Consider the following 6,000-nt stretch of genomic DNA (forward strand, 5'->3'; position numbering starts at 1 on the left):
AGTGTGTGTGTATGTTAGTGTGTGTATGTGTGTCTGTTAGTGTGTGTGTGTATGTTAGTGTGTGTCTGTTAGTGTGTGTCTGTGTCTGTTAGTGTGTATGTTAGTGTGTGTCTGTGTCTGTTAGTGTGTGTGTATGTTAGTGTGTGTCTGTGTGTATGTTAGTGCGTGTCTGTTAGTGTGTGTGTGTATGTTAGTGTGTGTGTGTGTGTATGTTAGTGTGTGTCTGTGTATGTTAGTGTGTGTCTGTTAGTGTGTGTGTGTGTGTGTGTGTGTGTATGTTAGTGTGTGTATGTTAGTGTGTGTCTGTGTCTGTTAGTGTGTGTCTGTGTATGTTAGTGTGTGTCTGTGTATGTTAGTGTGTGTCTGTGAGTGTGTTTGTCTGTTAGTGAGTGTGTGTGTCTGACTGTGTGTGTGTGTGGCTGTCTGCCTGTGTGTGTCTGTTTGCCTGTGTGTGTGTGTGTGAGACTGTCTGCGCGTGTGTGTGTGACTGTCTGCGCGTGTGTGTGTGTGACTGTCTGCGTGTGTGTGTGTGTGTGTGTGTGTGTGTGTGTGACAGGGTGTGTGGGAAGGGGTAAGGAGTGTGGGAGGGGGGACGGGAAGGGGGGCGCTGTGAAGATTTTTTGCACAGGGCGCCCAAATGCCTAAGGCCGGCCCTGTATCCATGCCCCTCCTTCAATCTCAACCATGTCTTCATTTACTCCCTCTCCATATCCACTTTACATTATATTCATGCTCTTACTCTTCCTATCTATGCCTCCTTACATTCACTATCTATGCCCCCCCACTTCCTATACATGCCCTACCACCATACCCTATTTATGCCCTCCCATCTGCCCATCCATGCCCCAAACCACTTCCTATCTATGCCCCTCCATTCCTTATCATTTCCCCCACCACTTCCTATCCATGCCCCCTCCATTCCTTATAAAAGCGCCCACCACTCCTTATCTATGCCCCTCACTTTCCTAACCCATGTCCGTTCACATCCCTCTTTCTCCCCATACCAGTTTTAATTATTTAACTTACTGAAGTGCCCTCCTGCTTGCTTACTCTGGCATCCAGTGGCAAAGTGGCAGTAACAGGGATCTGGGTTGTCAGCACAGTCGATGCCAGCCCTGATCATTGACTTACTAGAGCCCCTACTGGCTTTACTAAGCGGCTGCAGAACCGAGTCTCAATTTCCACTTGCCATTTCCGAGGGGGTGAATGGATATTTTGAGCTTCATGGTACTCAGTGCATTTCAAATTTTAGATTTAAATTGTGGAATGTGGAAAATCTTCTAAGTCAGCTATGTTTTCAGTTCAGCTGGAATTCCTCTCAATTCACGCTTTGGCGACTAAACCTGTAAAATTTATAGGCTCACTAATACTGCTGAGCTGATTTCTCACAGATCCCATCTGGTTTGGGATGCAATAATGTAGGCTGGGAAGCTCTGGGAAATTGTCTGCTGAGGCAGGCCAATCGTTTTTTTGAAGATATTCCTCCACTATTAACACGGATCCTTTTGTCAAAAATATCTTTTTTTTTTATAGAAGCATTGTGCGCTGGGTTTTATTCCCAGAGATACATTTACCTTGGGGTAGTATGTATCTGCAGTTTTCTCTATGACATAAAATGTAAATCAGTTTCCAGGGTTAACCCCTTTTTTTAGAATACAGCCCTAGAAACATCTACAGAAAACCCTTTTCAAATCCAGAAAGGGGTTCCCCTAAATATGCACCGAGTCGGATTTAGTATGTTTTTTGCATTTAATTTAGTGAGGTGATGTTAATTTAATCCAGATTTACAAATTACTGCTTTCTGTGTATCTGACACTGTATGCGAAGCTTAGTGTCAACACGGAATTCAGCACGATATATGGTGTGTTTACTGCACCGCAGACGTTAACGGAGGAGGCCAGCCTTTGCCTTAAAAAGACATGTCCTTGTACTTAAGACAATGTGTGCTAGAGATACACATTCATTTGTAGTGTATAATGAACACAAACCTATGTTTTGTAATGAATACGTTATAAAACCAAAGACTCTTAAGGCCAAAACAGACAACAGATCAAGATTAATTAGACACAAGAAACAAAAAAGACTTGTTAATCACGAGATAAAGAATTACCTGCGATTAAAGCCCTGTAGTATAAGTGAATATGGGATACATTACAATATATTGTTTTGTTTTTATGAACATGCTAACAGATTCCAATTCTCTGTTAATGATGTCGAAGTGATCACAATCACACTGATCCAATCCCTTTCACCAACAGTTTTACCATTATCGGTTTGCTAAAAACGACAATTTATGGTGAACACTCATGTTTAAATGATCTGCCTTTCTAAAGAGTAATGGACACTTTAACAGAACCAACAGACCCTTGGTAAATTCATCACATAAAAGGATTTGAGGAGTCACTGAAAATGTTCTAACAAATAACCAATATAATTTTTTTTTAGAACCAAATACATCCAGCAGAATGCAGATTCGCAAATTATCATTCACTTGCTTGTTGTACATGGTGGTCAGGGTCACAGACCTGTTGAGGTGTCAAGTGTTCATGGGTATTTCCCTCCAAACTGCAGTGTTACAGATATTCACAAATTGCATAAAATGAGACTATAAATAGAAAAAAGGGCTCTATATTTTGTTGGTTTAAAAGCAAAATAAAAAGAGGTAAACTCACAGAAGGTTAGGAAAAAATAGTTTTACTCCTCACCAAAGAGGTAGAACGTGTGGTTCATCTGGATAAAATCTTCAGGGATAAAATCAGGAAGGTCCAGGTCAGGTAAAAAACTAGTTGTATTTAAAACAGACAGAGATAATAAAACCAATAACATAAACACACTAAAACATCTCACCCAAAGGGGCTTCCTCAAAGTTTTACAGTACATTAGGACCAAATCATTCTTATTATTAATTTATTATTTATATAGAGCCAGCAAATTCCGTAGCGCTGTACATTCATCATCATTGAAGACCTAAAAAGCTAATTTGCCACTTTGTGTCTCATTTCAAACATGCATCATGTTGTGTCTAACGTGGTTAGATTCCCAACAGTCATACAAGTCCCACAATGCTTTGCAAGCTGGGGATCTACAATTTACCCATCCTTTCAGCTCATCCAATAAGCATTGAGTGTCTTGGGGACAAAGAAACAAACCATGAAAATATACTTGGACATTATAAAATAAATCTTACAGTATTTTGCTAAAATACTAAATGAACAAAGTGAAAGTTTGGTTTTATTAAAATAAATAAATATATATATATCCAGTCCATAATAACACATTGACTGTGGCCGTGTATCTTATTTTATGTGACATATTTTGGACTTTGCAATCTGTCCATTAGAATTTCAGTATCACTTATTTTGAAACAGTGATTCAGTGATCCATATTATCCCCTTTCTGTTTTCCTACTCTTATCCCAAATAAAAGTATATACAAAAATGGGTAATTCTGTGTTCTTTTTTCCACATCTTATTTTTGCATTTTTTCTACATTTCTGCTTACGACTCTCTTAGAATGGAATAGTGTAAGGTGTGCTTCTGTTGTCTTCCATAGTGGTCTTGTTACATGATAATATCTGCTGGCCATAGTGGTTGCTTATCGCTGCCTACACTGCACACAGCTGTACACTCACCTGCCATGGGGTGGCGAGGAAGAGCACTGAGGAATCTCTCTTGTTAACCCCTTAAGACCGCAGCCAAATGTACAAGTTGTGATCCAAAAAAAACGTAAACAAAACCTGGCATTTGCGCTATATGTCTGTACAACCGTAATTCACCTCTTTCATATTAAATGCACCCACACTTATTATATATCATTTTATTCAGGGGAAACAGGGCTTTCGTTTAACATCAAATATTTAGGTATGGAACATAATTTAATATGAAAAAAAATATTAAAAAAATGGGAGAAAATAAGAATTTTTTAAATTTTTTTAGTTCTACGTGACATTCTAACTGTGAATGTCAAAATACTGTTTGCTTTTACTGCAATACAATACACATATTTGTATTCAGCGATGTCTCACATGTAAAACAGTACCCCCTATGTACAGGTTTTATGGTGTTTTGGGAAGTTACAGGGTCAAATATAGCGTGTTACATATTTCAGTTTTTTCACATTGAAATTCGCCAGATTGGTTACGTTGCCTTTGAGACCATATGGTAGCCCAGAAATAAGAATTACCCCCATGATGGCATACCATTTGCAAAAGTAGACAACCTAAGGTATTGCAAATGGAGTATGTCCAGTCTTTTTTAGTAGCCACTTGGTCACAAACACTGGCCAAAGTTAGTGTTAATATTTGAAAATGCAACGCAAATTTTGGCCAGTGTTTGTGACTAAGTGGCTACTAAAAAAACTGAACATACCCTATTTGCAATACCCTGGGTTGTCTACTATTGCAAATGGTATGCCATCATGGGGATAATTTTCATTCCTGGGCTACCATACGGTCTCAAAGGCAACCTGGTGAATTTTAATGTGAAAAAACTGAAACGCAAACCTTATATTTGACTCTGTAACTTTTGAAAACACCATAAAACCTGTACATGAGGGGTACTGTTATACTCAGGAGACTTCGCTGAACACAAATATTAGTGTTTCAAAACAGTAAAACATATCACAACAATTATATCGTCAGTTTAAGTGCCATTTGTGTGGGAAAAATGCAAAAAATGTCACTGTCACTATCGTCGTTGTAATATATTTTACTGTTTTGAAACACTAATATTTGTGTTCAGCGAAGTCTTCCGAGTAAAACAGTACCCCCCATGTACAGGTTTTATGGTGTCTTGGAAAGTTACAGGGTTAAATATAGTGCTAGAAAATGTAATTCCCTGAATTTTCGGCCTGGGTTGGCAGGCAGGTCCTGCAAATTGTAATTAATAAAATGACCTAATTATGTAAAATTATTACATAAATATATGCGTAGAATTATTATATATATATGTGTGTATAAATTCAAAATAGAATGGCTGCACTCACGGAAATTCTTCAGTTTAAAATATAACTTTTAATGGAATCACATAAAAATCGACGTTTCAGTCCAGCCTGTGGACTTTCATCAGGATATCTATATGTGTGTATATATATATGTGTGTATATATATGTATATATTTTTTTTATTATTTTTATTTATATATAGGTATATATATAGTGATATATACGTATATACTTATGTATATAGATATATATATTATTTCGTTCTACATGTATTTTGATATCAATATATATATATTAATTTTAAAATACAGTTAGAACGAAATTACGCATGTTTATATATTTTTTATCTATTTATTTATTTATTATTTTTTTATTTTATTTTTTTACGTATTTATATATTTATTTATTTTTTATTATATATAAATATATATATAATGAAAATTATATATATTTAATCAATATCATTGTACGTGTATTTTGATATATATATATATATATATATATATATATAATTATGTATATATTACTATTAAAATACACGTAGACAGTGTATGTATATTTATGTGTATATGTGTATATGTGTATATATATACTTAGATCATATATATAATAAGTATATATAATCTTATTTTTACACTGTTTTAACTGATTTTATTTGATTTTCAGACAGCAGGGGGAGTACCTGTCATTACAGGCACTCCCCCTGCTGGCACTGCCTTGGACGGCTATGCCGTCCATGTGATCGCGGGGTCCTCGCAAGGACCTCGCGATCACATGGCTCTGGGCGGCCGAAGAGGACGGAGGGGGACTCCCTGGGCTCCCAGGTAAGTCCCCATACCGCGATCGCCGGCGTGGGATCGCCGGCGACCGGGTAAGTACATAAGATCGCAGGACGTTCTATGCCGCCCTGCGGATTTTAGACCCACTAAAATGGGGACGGCATAGAACTTCCTGCGGTCTTAAGGGGTTAAAGGAATAGTCCGGACTCCTATAGCGCTTTATCTTGCTGAAGTATTTTTTTGTGCTGTGTTCTCTCTTTTAGAAATTAATCTTGTCACA

This window comes from Pelobates fuscus, chromosome 4, assembly GCF_036172605.1.
Source record: "Pelobates fuscus isolate aPelFus1 chromosome 4, aPelFus1.pri, whole genome shotgun sequence".
Classification (NCBI taxonomy): Eukaryota; Metazoa; Chordata; class Amphibia; order Anura; family Pelobatidae; genus Pelobates; species Pelobates fuscus.